Source organism: Apodemus sylvaticus, chromosome 21 (assembly GCF_947179515.1).
Source record: "Apodemus sylvaticus chromosome 21, mApoSyl1.1, whole genome shotgun sequence".
Lineage (NCBI taxonomy): Eukaryota > Metazoa > Chordata > Mammalia > Rodentia > Muridae > Apodemus > Apodemus sylvaticus.
This window is the reverse complement of record NC_067492.1, coordinates 22,819,542-22,841,657: the sequence shown is the minus strand read 5'-3', so window position 1 is coordinate 22,841,657 and position 22,116 is coordinate 22,819,542. Positions and strand designations below refer to the sequence as shown.

General features: G+C 44.6%; 1 protein-coding gene across 3 annotated transcripts in view; it reads left to right on the top strand.

Moving 5' to 3' along the window:
- Nucleotides 1-22,116, top strand: part of Has3 (hyaluronan synthase 3) — a 181,799-nt gene that overhangs the window by 63,354 nt on the left and 96,329 nt on the right. The window lies entirely within an intron of this gene.

Here is a 22,116-nt window from a genome sequence, read left to right as displayed (position 1 = left end):
CTGAGTGCAAGCTGCTCCTACAGGAGCCACTCTGACCTGTAACTCCAGCTTAGAGAATCTAGTGCTCTCTTTTAGCCTCTGTGGGCATTGCACATATGCACATACCCATGTTCATATGCACATACCCATGTTCATATACACATACCCATGTACATATACACATACCCATGTACATATACACATAAATAATAAGATATTTTTAAAAACCATATGGAGCCAGGCACAATGACACATGGGGCCAGAGGCAGGAGGATCTCCATGAGTTCAAGGCCAGCCAGCTCTATATAGTGAGTTCTAGGATAACCAGAGCTATATAATAGGGAAATCCTGTCTCAAAAAAACTAAAACAAACAAACAGAATGCGAACATATGGATCAGGAACGCAGCTCAGTGGTAGAGCTCTTGTGTAGCATACCAAGGCTCCGGTTTGAACCCTCACACTGGGGAAGAAACTGTATTTCTTTTCTGAGATTCTTTGTTCACTGCTTTCTATTGGTTTATAGATTCCAGACCTAGAGGGAAATAGAAAGTTAGGACTCTTTTCAAAAAGATCAGAATCACACCACGAGACAGCTAGAGTACCCGTTTCTTTTGGCGCCAAGAGCTGGGACTCTGGAGGCAGACGGCCCAGGTCAGCTGAGCAGACTTTGCCATACACTTTAATGCTCCAATTTCTTGTGAGTTAAAATGGAGCCCAGTGTGGACATCAGTTATTTTTCTCATTGTTACAACAACCTTCTTGACAACAAAAGCACCTTTACGAGAGGAAGCATTGTGTGGCTCAGTTTGAGAGTACTGTCCGCCATGGTGGGAGGCGGCGGCAGGAGGTGAGGCCTGTGCAGCTGCTCCTGCTGCATCCACAGGGAGGCAGAACAGGATGACAGCCTGGGAAAATGGTGCTGTCCACATTTAGGGTCGCTCTTCCCACCTCAGCTAACTGCAAATAGGTATTCCCTCACTGGTATGCCTAGACCTTGTTGCCAATCTTATCAACCTGACAGCATTACCCAGTCACACTAGGAAAACACAGTGGCAGCGCTAGGCATGAGTACCTGGTTGTCCCTGCCCAGTGGCCTGTTCTTGTAGCTAGCGATGTCAGAAGTGTCAGAAGATAAGCATGAATGCTAGAGGCTGTTTCTAGGGACAGCTGTCCTGCCGCTTCTCTCCATTCTTTTGACCAAAGCAAGTCATGTGACCTACACAAAAAGTCAGGGGTGAGAACAATGCTCTGTGCCTACAGTGGGACAGTCAAGTCCAGTAGTGAAAGGCATGGATGCAGATTGGTACCCACAGTGCAGCTCCTCAACTGCTGTGTTCTCTTCACCTAGAAGCAAGACTCACAACAAACACCAAGGTATTTCCAAGCTCCCGGCTTTGATGTTTCTGAATGCAACTTGGTCTTGCTCGATACAGACAATATTTGAAGCTTAAGAGAGCACCGAGGGGGACTGGAGAGATGGCTCAGCGGTTAAGAGTACTGACTGTTCTTCTGAAGGTCCTGAGTTCAAATCCCAGCAACCATATGGGGGCTCACAACCATCTCTAATGAGATCTGACGCCCTCTTCTGGGGTATCTGAAGACAGCTACAGTGTACTTACATATAATAAATAAATCTTTTAAAAAGAGAGAGAGAGCACAGAGGAGAAAGAATACAGTGGTGAGGGCCTGAGTTTAGGAATTCTTTCTTCCTTCTGCCAACAAGCCTTGAGCACCTACTACATATGAGTCACTTAGCTGAGTTTCTAAGACTAGGGTAAAAACAAAAGGCGAAGTCACGGAGACAGAGTGACCATCCCGGCTGTCGGAGGACAGCTAGGAGAGTTGGGAGTTTCCAGAAGAGGCGACTGACCTGCAGCTGTGGAGGTCAGGCAAGGCTGGTCTCAGCAGTGCACAGGAGGCCCCACGAGGCTACAGGGCATGAAGCGATACCTAAGGAAACCAGAGAAATCAATGACTGGAGAATCCACGACTCCTCTAAATGTAAGTCTCAAAAACCAAGTCACCTGACCTTTTCCAAGGAGAAGATGTGTTTCACAGACTTTCTTTTCCGTTTTCAGGGCTGGGTTTTTGGAAGCAGTGGCATGTTATTCTGCTGTGGCCACCCTGTGCTTGGGGAAATCTTGGCCGGTTAACCCACTGAGTTCAATAGCCTCTGGGATTTGCTATAAAACTGCAGATGTTGGTGTTGTGTTTGTTTTCACTGGTTTTAACTGGTGTGCCAGTCAGTAGCTAATTTGGTGATGAAGAACAGGGCAGGTAGAAAGATGTAGAGTTTCTGTTCTCACTTCCCCAGGATGGACAGATTGAAGTAATTGATGTTTTCAGTGCCTGTAATATGTACTTAAAAGCCAAGGCCTTAGGTGAATTTCCCATTAAGAAAAGCAGAAGATGAATTTTCCTACCTGTGTGGTCAGTGCCACTTGCACAGGCCCAAACTGGTTACCCCTTCAGGACAAGGGGTACTAGAGTACACTTTACATCTTTCTTTTTCTTAGACTGTCTATGTGGCTCCATGGGAATTTTCTGTCCAACATAAGTGATATTTTGGAAATTTTTTGTACATGCTTACCAATTCTGTTTACAGTAAAGGCAGAGAGCAGAGAGGATCTGTGTAAACATTTGTTCAGTAGATATCTATTCTTGCCTGATTTAAGAATTCCTGCTACATGTGTTGTCTGTCCATGGAGAACCAAATTTCCAAATAGTTAAAACGACATTTGTGGAAAAATATCCCCATATCTGCTATTCATCCCGGGGAGGTGCTGGTGTCCTGGCTGTCCTCCTAGCAGCTGCTGCAGACAGAGAGTTGTGTTGAAAGTTGCTGAGTTCCATGCTGAGGGTCGTGGCACAGACAGGCCAGGAGGCAAAGGAAGGTGGCAGAGGGAGAAGCAGAGGGAGAGGGAGAGGGGCAGAGGAGGCAGAACCTTGTTGAGTTTCTGGTCTACTTAGTGAGTTTGAGGCCAGCCAGGGCTACTTAGTGATACTATGTTGCAAAAAAGTGAGGAAAAAAAATCTTTCAATGACAAGGAAATGTATACAAAGTAAAAGTCTTCCCTCTCCCTAAAATAGGAGTTAAGATACTTCCTTGGTTGTTCCTTAATGTGTTGAGGGTTTAGCAATTTGTGTGTGTGTGTGTGTGTGTGTGTGTGTGTGTATGTATTGCATGCACATATATGTATAAGTATGCATATGTGCACATGCATGTGGAAGCCAGAAGCAGACACTGGTTATCTTTGCTGATTTCTCTGTTTTATTTACTGAAGCAGGGTCTCTAGCTGATTTGACTAATCTGATTGGTTAGCTCACCCCAAGGAGTCTCTGTTTCTGTCACCTAAGTGCTGACATGACAGGTGGCTGCCATATCCACCCAGATTTCATGTGACATCTGGAGTTCAAACTCTGGTCCTCGTGCATGGCAGAAATCTTACCTACTGGGCCATTTCCTCAGCCTGCACTGTGGGACATTAGGGACAATTTTGTTGTTCAGCAATGAATGTGATACATGAGTGATATTCTTCAGTAAACTCTTAAAGCCAGACAATTTATCCAGCTCTGATAGATCTTCTCAGATGCCCTGGAAGTCACTGCCCTTGAAGAGCATTCTGCATTTCAGGGGTTGAGTGATCCCTCTCAGCGTCAAAAGACTCTTTGGCTGCAGTGTTGTTTTGGAAGAGTGATGGTATTGATCCATCCAGGGTCCCTTGCATGCTACAGAGGCACATTACCAGCTGGATGGTGTGATGTACACCTTTAATCCCAGCTCTCAGGAGGCAGAGGCAGCTGGAGTGCTGTGTGTTCAAGGCTAGCCTGTTCTACAGAGCACGTTCCAGGACAGCCTGGACTACATGCAGAGAAACCCTGTCTCAAAAATAAAAAAACAAACACACACACACACACAAACAGGGGCACACTACCCCCGAGCTGCACTCTTAGGCCCCAAATGTCTTTGGATAAAACAATGATAACAACTGAAAGGAAGGAAGGAAGAAAAGAAGGAGACACCCGTTCCCTGAGCCGGGCATGGGTGGTGAAAGTGCGCCGCCATGTAAAAGGGATGCAGGCATCTGGCGTGCCCAGGCAAACCAGCCGTACCCTTCCCACCCGCTTTCTTTTTTTCCATTTCTTTCAAAGCACCAAAGGGAGGGAAGGCAAAAGGCACAGAAAAGGCGGGCGGGGGGTGGGGGGAGCGGCAGAGTATAAAAAGATGACAAGATTCTTACAGCGTTTCAAACTGAGCAGAATTACAAGCCTTGACTTGCTAGGCACCAACCTTCAGCTTAGGCTCAGATTTCTACCTCAAGTTAAAGTGAGTAGAGAAACCATTAGCTGAAAATAATTCTCTCTCCCTTGAAGGATCATCTTATTGGATTTGGCGTGGAAATGTGGAATGTAGTCCTGTGAGTCTGCCTTCTCCATTTATGTCCTCGAAATAGGAAGATTTCTTTCTGCTCTGCTCTGGTTTCTGTAGAGCCTAGCGGAGGACCCAGCACTCTTCTAGCGTCTCCCCTTAGGCCTTCAGTAAAGTCATGAGGCCAGCAGGGAAGCAGACATTATCCTTATCCTTTAGAACTTATACCTCAAACTTACATTTGAGATGTAATTTACATTTCTAAATGTCCCAAATTTAAAAAATGCAAGTCAGTGTTTCTTAGTATGTAGAGATGTAACGCCAACATTTGGGAAGGCAAAACGAGAGTTCTACTGTTCAAAGTCACCCTTGGCTGCATAGTGAATTGAATGTCAGCCTGAGTTATATCTTTCTGAACCCCCTTCTCCACAAAAAAGTGGTGTCTGGGGAGACATCTCAGATGGTAAAGGGCTTACCTCAGAATTCTGGGGACTCAAGTTCCATTTCCAAGCATGTATAAGGAAAGCTGAGGTGGAGGCTCATGTCTGTTCCTGGCCCTGGGGAGAGAGACAGGTGGGTCTCGAAGTTACTGCCCATCCAGCCTCGCTGACCTGGGGAGCGCCACAGTCAATGAGAGACCCTGGTCAAAAATAAGGTGGAGAGAGATTGAGAGAGACTCTAATGTTGACTTCTGACCCCTCCATGCATTCACACACACACACACACACACACACACACACACACGTTCACCTGGTGCACAAATGCACACATGTGAACATAAATATGCATACACATATAGCTCAACACAAGATTTGGACAGTGCAGTGGTTTCAATAAGAATGGCCCTCATAGGCTCATATTGTTGAATGTTTATTCATCAAAGAGTTGCACTACCTGGTTGTGACCTTGTTTGGGTGGGTGTGACCTTGTTGGAGGACGTGTGTCACTGGGGGCGGGCTTTGAGGTCTCAGAAGCCCAGTGGCTTTCTCTTTCCCGGCTGCCTATGGATTGAGTGCAGAACTCTCAGCTCCTTCTCCAGCACCATGTCTGCTTGCATGCCTCCATGCTCCCCGCCATAATGACAATGGAGTTCAACCTCTGAAACTGAAAGCAGGCCCTAATTAAATGCTTTCCTTTATAAGAGTTGCCATGGTTGTGATGTCTCTTTACAGCAATAAAATACTAAGCCAGCCGGCCATTGCTGTTATCCAATCTTAGGATATTTTTATTATCCTATACCCATCTCAGTCACCCTGGCAACCACTGATTGACATTGTTTTTTCTATTTTGTAATACTTGTCCTTGCATATTATACCAGGCAAGTGCTGTCCCACCCGCACCACTAAACTTATCACCCCTCCCCCACAGCTGTGTTCTGTCTCTGGAATGGCCTGATCTAGACATTCACATAAATGGAGTCATATGGCAATGGAGTCGGAGCCCTGTTTCTTCTTTTCATAAAGAATTATTTTTTAAGGTTCTTCCTGACTATAGCATGTTTCATTCCTTTTTATACATTAATGTTTAATTGTGCAGAATGGCACCGTTTTGTTTTTTATCATTAGTTGATAAGCATGAGTTGTTTGTGTCTTTATCATCATCTCTGTGTATGTGTGTGTAAGAGAGAGAGAGAGAGAGAGAGAGACAGACAGACAGACACAGGCAGAGACAGACAGAGACAGACAGAGAGAGAGATTGTGCACATGCTGAGGTCAGAAGACAACTTAAAGGACTCGGTTCTTTCCTTCTGTCATGTGGATCTCAGGAACTAAACTCCAGACCTGAGACTTGGCCACTGCTGAGCTATCTTAACTGTCCAGTTTCTCTTTCTCATCCACTATGAACAGCGGTTCACAAAGTTTTGTGTGTACATGTTTTTATTTTTCCTGGGTATGGAGCTGGGAGAATAGTTAGGTCATATAGTAACTTCATGCTTACCTATAAAATGGAACTATTTCATATCATATCTAAACATTAAGTCAAAAGGACCACATATCTAAATGTAAGAGCCAAGAGTGTTTTCAAAACTCAGCTATAACATTTTACTCTCCTGCTTGTAATGAACAAAACCTCCACTAGCCAATATTTTTAAATTTTCTGGCCTCTTTCTTTCAACCATCTTAATGGGTATGAAGGGACATTGTGATTTAGGTTTGTATTTTGCTGATGATGTTGAACACCTTTTTATCAGTTTTTTTTTTTTTTTTTCATTTTAAAATGCTTGTAGCTGGGCAAGCACACGCCTTTAATCCCAGCACTTGGGAGGCAGAGGCAGGCGGATTTCTGAGTTTGAGGCCAACCTGGTCTACAGAGTGAGTTCCAGGTCAGCCAAGGCTACACAGAGAAACCCTGTCTTGAAAAACCAAAAAGAAAATGTTTGTTAGAAAAACATCTATTCAGATCCTTCACTACTTCCATTTTGGGCTATTTTATTTATTATTGCATTGTAATATTTCCTTGTTCCTTACCAAACATGATATGCAGGTATTTTCTGCTAGTGTGTAGAATATCTTTCCTCTTCTTTAGGTTGCTGTTTGGAACACAGAAGCTTAGCCTTGATGAAATTGGATTTGTTAACCTTTTCTTCCATTGCTTCTAAATTATTGATGAAGGTAATGGAGGTGCCAGGTGTGGTGGCATACACCTTCAATCTCACTCTTGAGGCCAGTGGATCTCTGTGAGGTCAAGTCTATCCTGGTCTACATAGTTCCAGGCCAGCCAGGAATGCAACATGATACCATTTCAAACAGCAAAAGACAATAGGTTTATTTGTATGTTTTCTTCCAAGAATCTTACTGATTTAGCTCTCCTTACATCTAGATACATGGTCCATTTTGAATTAATTTTTAGATGTGATATGAAATAGTCTCGTTTTGTAGACAAGGACTTGGCACTCATCCTTAGCCTAACTCCTTCTCCAAGATCACTTAGAGGCTGTTTTATTTAGATCTTAGTCCATTAAAAAAAAGTTTGTTTATTTTCTGTGCATGTGTATATGTGTGTACATGAGACAGAGAGAGGGAGTGTGTAAGTGTTTACGTGTGTGTGTGTGTACAATTTGTGAGTGCCTGTTCTCTCTTTCCGTCCAGTGTATTGGTTCTAGGATGAGTCAGTTTATCACGTTTGGTAGTGAGCACCCACCATCTTCTGTGCCTGAGAGATTGCTCTAGAATTTTTTAAATAATAGTAGAAATTGATCCTGATGTTTGCTTAAATTTTTTTTGTTAATTTTTACTTATGTGCATGGATGTTTTTTTCTGCATATATGTTGGTGCATCATATGTGTGTCTGCAGAGGCCAGAGGAGCACTAGCCCCCCTGGAACTGACGTTACAGGTAATTGTGAGTAACCATGTGGGTGCTGGGAAGTGACTGTGGAGCCTCCGCAAGAGCAGCCAGTGCTTTAGCGGCTCTCCAGCCCCCTTGTTAGCCTAAAGAGAAAAGAAGAGCCAGCTAGTGGTAGCGCGTGCCAGCACTCTGACGCAGAGGTGGGGGCTCTCTGAGGCCAGCTTGGTCTACAGAGTAAGTGTCAGGACAGTCAGGGATACACAGAGGAGCAAACAACAACAAAACAAATAACTCCCCCCTCCCCAAAAAAAAACAGAACAAAGAAAGGAAACAGAACGACGACGACAGGTGTCAGTGACCTCAGTATTTACCCAGGAACGGAGCTAATCAGCTACTGAGTAACCACATGTGTTTTCCTGCATCAGCTGCTGGACAGTTGAGCTGTTTCCACTTTTTGATCATTATTAATAACGTGGATAGAAACATTGGATTCCATCAGTCATCCTGAAATACAATAAAGCACTGTAGTTTTTTTTCTCCTCTTTCTCTCTTCTATCTACATATTTACTATTTTTTTGAGACACAACCTCATGTACTCTCCTCTGGCCTTCGACTTGATATGTAGGATGGCCTTGGACATCTGCCCCCCTTCCTCCACCACCCTAGTACTAGAATTCCAGGCGTCTGTCCCCATGTTGGTTGGCTGTGTGTTGCTCAGGAGTGAACCATGACTAGGCAAGAACTCTACCAACTTTTTTTTGGCTTATTTGTTGTTGTTGTTGTTGTTTTTATTATGTTAAAGGCAGACACTATATTTAGCATTGGCTAGCAAGGAACTCACTATGTAGACCAGTCTGGCCTTAAACTTATAGAGATCCACCTGCCTCTACCTTCCTAGTTCTGAAATCAAAGATGTACACCACCATGCCTGGCTGTCTGACAACTCCTTAAATGAAGGCTTGGCTTGCTGGTACTCACAAAAGCTAGAGAAGTGTGGAGCTGGAGCCAATGCTTTTGCAGGGATTCCTAATCTTTTGTACTTTATCTTATTGTAGTTCCCAAGATCTGCATGTAGCCTACACCCCCTCTTCCACACTGGGGAGTAGGGGTATTTCAAAGCCCAAATGCTTAAGTTTTATAATAGCTTCATTTTTAGACTCTCTGACCAGTGGTTTCTTCTGTCAATCAAATAGTCAGATTTATATGAGAGAACTTAGCAGTTTGGTACTTTTATCTATAAGGAAAAGAATAATAGCTTCTTCACAATTATTTGCACTTTTCAAGATTGCCCTGGATAATTGTCATGTCAGAGAAATGGCAGTAGGTTGTGTAAAGTTACCACCTACTGAGTGCCTGTCACTCATAGCAACCCTGCAGGTTTCAGAATGAGGGAATTGAGGCTCAGAGACGTTAACTGCCTGGCCCGAAGTGACATGGACACTAAGTGACTGGAGAGGATTTGACAGTAAGTCTCCTTGGTTCTAGAAACCCTTTGCCAGAGGGAAAGGTAGTGAGTGAGCCACAGTGCCAGTGACGCTTCTGTCCCAGGCTGAGTCTCCCCATGTTCTCCCCCGCGCACAGGAGCCAGGCTGCTGCGGGCAGGGGTTCTTTCATAAACCAGCTCTATATAATGGAGCGGCATGCCGATCCCATGATTCCCTGCACTTGTCTTCGTCTGCCTGTTGACAGTGTGTAGGGTGTTACTTTTCAGTCCTCTCTGGATCTTCAAGACTTCTCTGTACCTCATTCCACCCGCTCTGCTTCCCTCCTATCAGTGCGCTCTGGCTCTCGGTGCAGCAGCTGTTGGCGCTGCTCAGGAGCATTGGAGACGGCTTCAGAACGCCCGTCTAGGATTTATGTGATCGTCTGTTTCTTACTACTGTAGCAGAATGCCTGAACCTGGTATTTAGGACAATTATAAAGGACAGAGGTGATTTTCTTACAGTTCTGTAAGGTGAGAGTCAGTTGATTGTCTGAAGGCAGTAAGTGGGCAGGACCTTGGTGCTGCACTATCCTATGGCAGAGGTGGGATTTGAGGGCCAGAGACAGGGAGGCTTGCAGAGTGAGAGGCTGAACTCCTCTTTTTCAGGAGTCCCCACTTCGACGGTTTTGGCATTTGTGAAAGCTGAGTCTTCGTGACTTAGTCACCTCTTGTATTAGCCAGGCTTCTCTAGAAGAGCACAACCAACAGAGTCAATGGATAGGTTAGAGTGGGTTTATTAGATTGGCTCCTGAAGTGTGGGTGGGAAGCAGCAATGCTCAGTGCATGCTGGGGAGGCTCAGGGCCCAGCAGCTGCTCAGCCCACAAGGCGAGTGCCCCAGCCGTCCCAGCCTGGTGCTGAAGGTCTGCAGGACTGCAAAGGAAAGGGAGTGTGTGCTGGCTGTAATTTCAGCATTTAGGAGGTTGAGGCAGGTGGACCATCAAAAGTTAAAGACCAACCTGCTCTATATAGATGAGACTCTTATCTCAGAAAGAGGACAGGAGTGAGGGCCAGGGGCATAGCTCAGGGGCAGAGTGCTGACCTGGCACGCACAGGCCATGAAAAGAAACAACAGCAAGCAGTGTCTACACAAGCCCAGCAGTTTGCACAGCAGCCCCTAGGATGGAACAGCTAAGACCCCTGCCGCCTGATGATGGCTAACACGGTCTGGCCCATTTATACAATGAGATGTTGTCTGCTTATAAAACGAATGGAGTTGTACTGATTCATACTAGGGCATAAATAAACCTTGAAAGAGTGACTAAGTGAAAGAAGGCAGACACAGAAAGCTACATGTCACAGGATCCACTTATATGCAATGTCCAAAATAAGTCAGTCCATAGATATCAAAAGAACGGCGGTTCCTAGGGGCCGGGAGAGGGAAGGAACAGTTCGTGACATGTGGACACAGTTTCTTTTTGAAGTTAAATTATATAGTGGTGATCATTGCACAATAGTGTAAAATTATACTCATGCTTACTAGCTATACATTTTACCCTTTTATTTTATTATTATTATTTTTTGTTTTTGTTTTGGTTTTTGTTTTGGTTTTTGGTTTTTGGTTTTTTCAAGACAGGGTTTCTCTGTATAGCCTTGGCTGTCCTGGAACTCACTCTGTAGACCAGGCTGGCCTCAAACTCAGAAATCAGCCTGCCTCTGCCTCCCTGAGTGCTGGGATTACAGGCGTGCACCGCCACCACCACCACCATCACCACCACCACCACCACCATCACCATCACCATCACCACCACCACCCGGCTCATTTTACCCTTTTTAACGTTTGTTTGTGTGCACATATGGACACACATGCATGCACGTGCCCTTGAGATTAGAACAGGGTGTTGGATCCTTTACAGCTGGAGTTACAGGAGGTGGGAGCCACCAACAAGAGTGCCGAGCACCAAACCTTTATAAAGAGCAGCAGCAAACCCTCTTAAGCACAGAGCCATCGCTCTAGCCCCAGTTAATATGCTTTAAACATTAGCTTAAAAATTCAGAGCAGACCAGGGCAGTGGTGGCACATGCATTAATCCCAGCGGGAGGCAGAGGCCAGCCTGGTCTACAGAGTGAATATTAGGACAGCCAAGGCTACACACAGCAACCCTGTCTTGAAAACAAAAACAAACAACAACAAAACCAAAAGAAGACAAAACAAAATTCGGAAGAGTAGATGTTCGTGAAGCTCATGAGAGAGAAGGATGCAGGGGTAGGAGTTAGATCCAACTCAAGTCAGAAGGATGCAGGGGCAGGAGTTAGATCCAGCTCAAGTCAGAAGGATGCAGGGGCAGGAGTTAGATTCAGCTGAAGTCAGAAGGATGCAGGGGCAGGAGTTAGATCCAGCTCAAGTCAGAAGGATGCAGGGGCAGGAGTTAGATCCAGCTCAAGTCAGAAGGATGCAGGGGCAGGAGTTAGATCCAGCTCAAGTCAGAAGGATGCAGGGGCAAGAGTAGATCCAGCTCAAGTCAGAAGGATGCAGGGGCAGGAGTTAGATCCAACTGAAGTCAGAAGCTGATGCTAAAGGGAAGCAAGAGCCTGAAGGTGCTCCAGAGAGGGCGGGATGGAGGAGGGTGGGCAGTGGGGTGTCAGGGAGGGAGCTGGGTGTGAAGGGGAGGGGTAGGTGAGCTGTTGGGAGCCATTTGCAGGCGCCCAGGCCCTTCTGAATTTTTAAGCTAATATTTAAAGCATATTTTGCAGGGAACCTTTGCAGGTGCCAGTCCTGACTGGACTGTGGTTCTGTGGCAGGGTTGTTTCTGAGTTGAAAGGACAGTGCTTAGTCCTTGTTGTTCTTGCTCTCACTTTCACAAGTCTTAAGTGCCACCTATGGCCCAGAAGCCACTCATTCCCTTAGCTTCTCCCCACAAGGCTGTGAGAGCCATCTCTAACAACAGAAACAGTGAGTGATGAGTCCTCAGTCAGCTTCCTAGCCCAAGGCTCGCATCCCCACTCCACCAATGCCTTCCCACCTTCCTCAGGCCCCACGGCCTCTGCTCTGACAGTTTCCTTCAAATCTTTCACCTCCTGTTGCTGTAGATAAGCTGTTAGCAAGGCAGGATCCTTGCAAAAGGCCAGTGTAAGATAGTGTGAGGAGTCATTGCAAATGTCTCCTTTGCAAGCAATTAAGGGATTAGTAAGGACCTTCCCTGAAGAATCACTATGTAAAATTAGCCCTCAAAACCACCCCTTTTTTTTTTTTAAAGTGAGACCCCTCCCTTTGTAAAGAACAAATCAGAATAAAATAAAGAAATAGTCCATAAGTATGATGCAGCCCGTTAGCAGGAGGGATTCATTGGAGCTGTGCTGTGGTACCAGCTTGGGGCGGGGTCGCTGCCCTTCCTCTCTTCTCTCCACCACAAAGCAAGTAGCTTACATTATCCTTCCTTTCAAATACAAATTAAAATACCTAATCTTACCAGAAGTGATTAATATGATCCTTGAAGTTGTTCACACACTTAATAAGCCCAGTTACATTTTTTATTCACCCTGACGTAGACCCTGTTGTTGCTGAATCATAAGTTTAACACTGGTTGATGTAATGAAGCATGGGTCACGTCAGATCTCGGGCAGTGGTGAAAAAGCCCCTCCATGGTGTCTGCGCAGCATGCTGACTCAGTTTCAGATTCGGATTTAGACTTTGATGATTGGTTTTGTTTCCTGATCAGGGATGTCTCTGATGGTCCCTGAGGGAAAAGATGTGTCGGGAATGACCTCAGGGAGAAAATGGCAGGCCTGAGCATCCAGAGCTCTAAGGAGGTCACCTTGACATCCAGTTGCCAAGGCAATTGCTAAGGTTTCTTTTCTCAGAAGGCCTTTTTCAAGGAGCATCACCACACGTTGTGTTCATCATTTGTGATTCTGTAGTGTTGACTTGACTGCATAAAGGAACCAGAAGAGAAATGTGAATGTGGCTTAGTCTGTAAACTACATGCTACGCGGCCATGGGGACCTGGATTCGGGTCCTCACCAGCACCCACATAAAAGCATCTATAACTCTAATGTGTGTGTGGGGCGGGGCGGGGCATGGGCAGAGACTGGCACATCCCCAAGTTCACTCACCAGCTGCCTAGTTAAACTGCTGACCTCCAAGTTCGATGAGAGACTGTCAACAAGAGAGAGAGAGAGAGAGAGAGAGAGAGAGAGAGAGGGGGCTGGCATGATTATTCTTTAAATGTGCCAGCTGCCATACCTGTTGACCCGACTTCAATCCTCAGAACCCACACGGAGGAAGGAGAGCACCAGTTCCCACTAGTTGTACTCTGGCCTCCACACGTGCGCTATGGCACATATATGACCCCACCCCCACCCCCAAAAAATGAATAAATAAGCATGTAATTAAAACATTTTAATTAGAGGGTTAAAAAGATGACTCAGTAGTTGGCATCTCTTCTAGAGGGCACCAGTTTGGTTCCCACAGTCCACAGGGTATCCAGTGTTCTCTTCTGGCCTCTACACATATGGGGTGCACAGACGGCACACATGAGGGTAAAACTCATACACATAGAAGTAAAGGGAAAGAAAGTAAAAGGTAGAGAATGTTAGAGGATGCCAGAGGCTAACACACGCACACACACACATTCATGTAAATGCACACATATTCACACACAGAGAACACATACACAAAAATCAATTGTCTTTTCCTATGCTTTCTTTAGACTGACTGTGTGTGTGTGTGTGTGTGTGTGTGTAGAGAGAGAGGGAGGGGGAGGGGGAGGGGGGAGGAAAAGGAAGGAGAGAGGGAGAGAGTATATACATCCAGGTGCCTAAGGAGGCCGGGGGATTGAATCCGCTGAAGCTAGAGTTACAGGTGGTTGTGAGCTGCCATATTTATGTGTGCTGAGAACTGAACCCGGCCCTACAAGAGAATCAAACTTTTTTAACCAGTGAGTCATTTCTCTAGCCCTGAAATAAGTCTTTAAAATTCAAAATTTGTAGAAGAGATTGACAGGCTCCTTTTAGGATTCTGCCAGTAGTCAGAATTGAACAAGGGAAAAGAGATTGTAAAATATTATCTTTGTCCTTTTTTTACTCTTATTGTTAAGTGTTGATTTCTTCCTTATGCAGTCTTTTATTAAACACTATTTACTGTGTTTGAGAGAAATGTGGTAGGTATGTTTCAGAGAACATTAGTCGTGTCCTGCCTTCATGGAGTTTATAGTCAGAGGAGGGCTGGTGTGATCACACGACTATAAACTAGTTTTGACACGTGCTGTAAAGAACTAGAACTCTTAAGGATATCCCTGTTTAGGGATGTTTCACGGGACAGAAGGGGAGGGGCATGGAACCCATTCTCCAGAGCTGGAGAATTAGTAATTCACAGAGTGAAGCCTGGATGACGAGTGTTTTAAACTGTGGGGACAGCGAAGGCCATCAGACAGCAAGGGCTGTCCATATGAGCACAGTGTTCCCTGGATCCTTGGGCTCAGTGAAGTGGGTGGGCTGCGTGGGCTCAGAGCATGGACAAGCTTGTTCTAACAAGACAGCAGGTTCTGTTGCTTTAAAACAAACCATGAAGAATTTGAAAACAATCCCTGTCCTGGGCCATCTATCTGCCCTAGCGGGACATTCTCCCATTTGCCATGAGTCACGTTGTCCTCCTCTCTGACACTCACACACAGAACTGTCTCCTTGCTGCTGACAGACATGCAGTTCTCTGCCTTTAATCTGTTTTATGAAAAACAGCAAGAATGCGTGGCTATTCTGTGCAGCTCTCTGAAGACACAGCCCATACCATTATGAAAATCATTCTGATTACACAGGAAGACAGCAGAGTCCTACGGAGTTATTTTAGGCCAATAGTTTTGTTTTCAATTTTCTCTCCTAACAGTGGAATTTATTTTCAAGTGAGTCGAACAGCACCGAACAGGCAGGTGATATTTTTTTTTTCTTTGTGCTTTTCTACTTCTGGCTTTTCATGTTTTCTAGTATGAACATGTCTTGCTTTTATAATCAAGAGAATTTTTTTTTTAAAATTATATGTCTGCTGCAGGAAGCTGAATTGTTTCATGATGACAAGGTTCACGGACTAGTACAGATGGAAACAGATGGCTCCCTCTGTTGTAGTACCCCCTGGTGACCCTTTCACAACCAGGGATTACCAAAGCACAGAGTGACCATGGCTTCTTCACCATAAAATTATACAAGACAGCAGGAACCTTACTGACAAACAGATGTGGATTTTTCCCCCCAACTAGTGCTTTTCTTAATGAAATGGTTGCTTAGAAACCAGACCATAATAATAACTTTTCTATATTTAGTCTGTGAAATGATTCAGTTTGCAAAGTTATTAAGTCAGAGAATGCTAATTAGGTAGAACTGAACTTGCCCATTATTTCTAGTCTGGCAGTTCAGCAACTAAACAGTTAAATCAGTCACATCTCCTCAAGCATGTGTCTCTCCAGATGCTCCCTCATAACAGGGGACCCACCAGGAAAATGACAGTCCCTGCTCCAATCTTTCCTGGGCCACTCTGGAGCAGGCCTGGTGGCGCCTGCTCCCTCACTGCGGTATGTGTTCGGAGCTATTCTGTGTAGTAGTTATTAGGCTGCTGAGAAAATCAGTTAGGTTAGTGGGTCAAAAATTACATATGAAAAAATGAAAATAAACTCAATTTACAATAAGCTCACAGAAACAGTAGTGTGAAAATAAGAAGCTAGGCCTGAAGATGGTTTAGAATGACAGAAGTTAGAAGTGGGCACTCTGCTGTGCCACCACTGACAATAGGAAATCTTTCTACTATATTTGGCAGGTAATGAAAGCAAGTGTTTTAGTCAGGTGTGGAAGTAAATGCCTATAATCCCAGGCAGGATGATGGAGAATTCTAGTTGACCACCCCATGCTACACATAGTGAAACATTGCCTGAATCAAACCAAAATCTTAACTCACAACTAAATAAAATCTAGGGGACTAACTAAATAAAATCTGCCTTTCATTGATTAGATGACTGTTTAATTCATCTGTCACACAGTAGCACATTCAAAAGCACTCAAAAGCATTAAGAATGGAAAGAGCAGAGAGTGGCCAAAATAGCCCCTGAGGAGAAAGCCAGAGCACCTCAGGTGTGGTCAGCATGACCACCTGCGCTGGCCCTGCAGACATTTGCCTGGAGTTAAGCGGTGGGCATGTTGCAGAAATGAAAATTTGGAGCCACTCCAAGTGAGATTAAACAACAAACACTCTCTAATCCTAGACTAGACCCTAAGGACCCTACCTCACCTCACCAGAGAGACTGGTATGAACCCGGCACTAGTGTGTGCATCTGAATTCCTGGCATGTGGGATGCAGAGAGGCAGGAGGAGCAAGAATTGAAAGCTAATTTAGACTCTGTAGCAAGACCCTGTTTAAAAAAATGTATTGTGGTTTTATGCATGTGTAACCATAACATAAAATTTGACACTTGAGCATTTTTAACATTTCACTGTCCTGATTTTATGATAGTGTTGTAACTGTCATCACTGCCATTAAAACTTTCTTCCTCCAAAACAAAAACTCTGTGTGGACTGTTACAGTAACACCCCATTTCTCCCTCCATAATAATTCTCAAAGTCAGTAACTAGCACAGTGCCGCTCATAAACTAAATACAAGAAAACAAGGTCCAATAATACTTCAGATATTAGATTTGTTGCTCACAAATTAAGAAGTAATTATACTTACTATTAAAGAAATACAGGATAAATTTAACAATAACTTTCAGAAGTAAGAAGCAACAAAAAAACAAACCATCAAACTGATTTTTTTTTTTAAAAGGGAACATCTAAAAATAAAAAGTAGAGTAATTAAACACAGACAGACACAACCAGGGAGAGAATTAATGAACCAAAAGGTTAAAAGAAAATGATAGGAAATGAGCATAGCAAATATTTCTAGGCAGGAAAAATCAGGAAGAAAGCTGAAAAGATTTGACCTCCTAAGGTCTTAAAACACATTTGTGTCTAAAAGCCAACATAGTTTTAATTTAGTGCAAAGTCTACTCAACAACCTAAGATTTCCTAGGAAAATGGCTTTTGAGCGTAAGTGTCCTGAGAGAGGATGTGTCTGTAGTCACTGAGGCTCAGGATGAAAAGGGAAGTGGCAAATGAGGGGGAATACCCTCTGGGAGCCATGAAGACAGTGTACAGTTAAACAGCGACGCTTCACAACGCTTGTGATTCTCCTAAAAACCACCTAGTTATGCGTATAGAAAGACATGGTTTACGATACATAATCACAGTGAGCCTCCTCTTACCAAAGGGCAAGCAGTTAATACATTTATCACACAAGGAATTCCTGGATGTTAATAAGCAAGATACCCAGTAGGTAAATACATAAATAGGCAATTTTTAAATGAGACTTCTGGTTCTCTCTTGGTAAGAAAACTAATTAGAACATTTTGAAATGCAGCTCAAAAATGACATGAGTTATTTCTCATGAGTTATTTGGGGAATTCACCCTGGACATCTAATGGATCCCTCCGGGTGAATTGGATCTACAGTGGGAGCTGGATCCTACCGTGGTTCTAAGAAAGCTACAGTGGGAGCTGGATCCTACCGTGGTTCTGAGAAAGATTGGCCAGAGGCTTTGTGAAGAGCCTTAGAGGGCTGCACTCTTAACTGAAAACTGACTGGAGGGGTTTGTTTGTTTGTTTGTGGAGTGTTTTGCTTGTTTAGTTGGTTGGTTGGTTGGGGTTTTTGTTTTGTTTGAGACCATCTGTCCCAGGCTGGCCTCAAACTCACTCTGCAGCCAAATCCTGGGAACCTAGACCTTTAAGCATTCTACCACTAAGTTACACATCACCAGCCCCCTTTGTATTTAGTTTAATTTATTTTTTGTTTGTTTTGAGGCTACCTCCATCTCTCTTTGTAGTGAAGGACGACCTTGAACTTCTGATCTTTCTACCTCTGCCGTCTGAGTTCTGGGATTACAAACTGTACCACCAGGCCATTTCGTGCCGTGCTGGGTTGGACCTTGGCTTCACGCCAGCACTCATCAACTGTCTACATCCCCAGCTGCTTATGCTTTTTGCAACAATTCATCTGTGCATCTTCAAGAAACCCCCACTTTTCATTTTATATCCTTTCTATATTCCTCCTCTCCTTGAACTCTTATGGTTGCACAAAACCTAAGTTACAGCCCACAGAGTCTTGTGATCATCAGCTGGAGAAGCACTGCCCGTTACATTTGTATCACAAAATAACAATGCTCAGAACTGCTGATTGCAGAAAGAGAGAACTGACCCCTGACTTAATGCTCCCAGCTAACTTTTGCACATAGCATTACTATTGTTTTAATTAACCATTTACTTCCTCCTGTTTTGTTGTTGCAGTACCAAGGATTGAGCCTAGGGCCTCCCAAATGTTAGGCAAGCTCTCTGTGATTGAGTTGGTGGGTGTGGTCTGCATGTTCGTGTGTATGGATGTGTGTCTACTTGGGGTGGGGGCACATGCACATGTGTGTACGTGTGTGTGTGTGTGTGTGTGCATGCAGGAATGTTGACATTGAGTGTCCTTTTTTAAAAGAGTTATTTATTTTATGTATGTGAGTACTCTGTAGGTGTCTTCAGACACTCCAGAAGAGGGCATCAGGTCCCATTACAGATGGTTGTTAGCCACCATGTAGTTGCTGGGACTTGAACTCAGGACCTCTGGGAGAGCAGTCAGTGCTCTTAACTGCTGAGCCATCTCTTCAGCCCCCTTGAGTATCTTTCTTGATCCCCACCCCCACTCCACCTTATTTGCAGGCTGTCTTGTTGAACCTTGGGCTTGCTATCTTAGCCAGTCTAGCTACCAGATGGCTTTCCTGTCTCAGCTGAGCCCCAAACTGAGATTATGTGTGCTACTGTGCAAACCCATCTTCCAAGTGGCTCTGAGGATTAGAACCCCGTCTTCAAGCTCCTATAGCAAGTGTTTTTCCCACTGAGCCATCTTGCCAGATCTCTTTTATTTATTTATTTATTTATTTATTTATTTATTTATTTATCTATCTCTTATTTTGAGGCATGGCCTCAGTAGGTTGCCCAGGCTGGCTTTGAACTCACATTGTAGTGCTGGTAGGCCTTGGACTTGGACTTAGAGTACTTGTACTGTAAAGGCCACATATAGCCTTTAGAGTACACTTCCAGGCCTGAGTCTTTTTTTTTTTTCCTTTTTTAAGATTTACTTATTTTATGTGTATGAGTCTTCTGATGTATGTATGTATGTATGTATGTATGTATGTATGTATATAAGTAAATATGTATGTATGTATGTACGTATATCATGTGTGTGTCTGGTTCCTGTAGAGGTCAGAAAAGGGCACTGGATCTTCTGGAACTATAGTTATAGATGGTTTGTAAGCCATTGGGGATGCTAGGACTTGAACTGGGGTCATCTAAAAGCAACAGGTACTCTTATTCCGGAACCAGCTCTCCAACACCCTTCATTCTTTCTTTTAATGCAACTAATTTTTTAAATTTATTTTTTATGTATATGTTTGAATTCCTATGTATATATGTGTGTACTATGTGCATGCATGGTGCCCTTGAGGGCCAGAAGAGGGCAGTCCTCTGGAACCGAAAATACAGGTGGTTATGAGCTGCCACGAGGGTGCTGGGAATCAAACCAGGTTCCCTACAAGACCAGCAAGTGCTCTTGACCTTGGAGCCATCTCTTCAGACCCTTAAGCTCAATTTTTAAATAATTATTTATTTCAATCATTTCATGAATGTAACTTAGATGATTTTAAGGTTTTAAACAGTAGCATTTTGGGTCACTTGGCTTGTTTAGTCAGGATCTCACTATGAAGTCCACGCTGACCTAGAGCTCACCACGTAGCCCAAGCCATCCTCAAACTCTTGATCCTCACGCCTCAGCCTCCCGAGCCATGGGATCACAGGCGTGCACTACCGCAAATGGATACTTTTGTTTTCCTTTTTCCTTCTTTTTGTAGTGCTTGAATCTTTTACAGTGACCTGTCATATTGTTACTCTGGGATAGAAATTTTTTTGACTGTAGAAGAAAAGTTACTTAAATTAAAAAAAAAAAATGTTTATGGGTGTTTGCCTGAATGTATGCTTTGAACCAGTTGTGTGCAGTAACTCTGGAGGCCAGAAGAAGACAATGGATCCCCTAGAACTGGAGTCACAGACAGTTGTAGCTGTTATGTGGGTGCTGGGAATCAATCCTCCATCCCTGGGAGAGCAACCAGTGCTCTTAATTGCTGAGCCTACTGTCTGGTCCCCAACGTCACTTTTTTTTTTTTTTTTTTTTTTGGTTTTTTTTTTCGAGACAGGGTTTCTCTGTGTAGCCCTGGCTGTCCTGGAACTCACTCTGTATACCAGGCTGGCCTTGAACTCAGATATCTGCCTGCTTCTGCCTCCCAGAGTGCTGGGATTACAGGCGTGCACCACCACCGCCCAGCTCCCCCAATGTCACTTCTTGATAGTCTTCCTTTCTCTTGTATTTACAGATGTCTTATTCTCCTTGCCTTTTGCTGTGCCTGTAATTGAATCCATGACCTCACTCATGCTAAACAAATATTCTGCCTCTAAGCCATCTTGTCAGTTCTAAACACACAGTTTGCACTTTCTGCAGAATTTGAATCTGATGGGTGAACGTCAGTCCCTAGCTAGGTCTGGCAACCCCGAGGATTTAGGCACAGAGTTCTGTGTGCACACAATTTCAGGAGAGAAGTGCTTCTGCAGCTTGTTAACGGTAGCCCTGCTTGGGCTCTGGGTAATGCCGTAGTTATCAGCCCTGTGCAGCATGGCTGACCCTGTAGTTACCAGCCCTGTGTGCATCATGGCTGCCGGTTTCGCAATGATCACTTTCTAAGCCAGTTATAGCCTTGGGTTCCTGTCACCAGTGCGTGCCTAATCATCTTATTAGTACATCTTCTAGGTGTACCTAAGGACAAAGGGCACTTTAAGAAGGGCCTCTATCCTGTCTCTGTCACTGGCTGGCACCCCAGGCAAAAGGATACCCTGAGCAAGTAGAAGATCAGCCCCATCTCGCCCAGGCTTTAGGCCATCAGTCAGCTGTGCTGACGCAGCAGCTTCTCTGTGGGCCGCGGGTGAAATGGCACTGGAACCCCGGTTCAGGCTGGCCCCTCCTGCCCTGTCAGTCAGGCGCTCTAAATACACAGAGCGGTGGTTACCTGCCTCAGCTTGAGGTTTGCAGGAAGTGCAAAGAGGGTTTTAGTTCTAACCTGGAGATGACTCAAGGAGTGAATCAGCTCAAGTTCTCCAGAAAGTCAGGGCCCTTCTGGTCTTTTTTATCAGTGACTGTGTCTTGGTGTGCTGTCTCACTCTGAAAGCCGTGCAAAGAGAAGTTAATGAACTATAGCAGTGATTCCCTGAAAATGTCTCAGGAGAATTCAGCAAATGACATCTTTATTTCTCACTCATGAACAGCTGAAATGTAGTGTGCTCTGAATACATAGAGCAGGGATCATGATCAAAGCTGTGCCCACTACCCTCCTCCTCCCTCCCTCTCTCCTTCCCTCCCTCCCTCCTTCCTTCCTTTCTGTATTGTGTGTGTGAGAGAGGATGTATGTGTCCATGATGTGTGTGAGCACCTTTGTGTGTAGACGTTGCATATACACACGTGTGTACTACAGCGCTCATGTGTAGGTCAGGGGCCAGCTTCAGGTGTCAGTCCTGCATTTTTCTTTGTCTGAGATGGTCTCTGTTGCTCACCACTGCAAGCCTCCCACCTCACCCTAGGAACACGGGGATTACAGATGTCCACTGCCTAGTCCACAACACATGAGTTCTGGGGAGTTAGTTTGGGTCGTCACACTTACAGTGAGCACCTTGCCCACTGAGCTGTCTCCACAGCCCACTGGATGGGTTTCCTGATGTCTGCTCTCTTATTGCTTCTCTCTGGGCTCACCCGTGAGCTCTTACTTGGTAGAGGCAGCCCTGGGAAGATCAGGTAGAGGGTTCGCAGTGGCCTATAAAACTGTTGGGTAGAGGAGTTTGAGCAGCTGGTTAAAAAGTGGGCTGAAGCCCCCCCTCCCGCTTTCCATTTCCTGTTTGTGTGACTCTTCT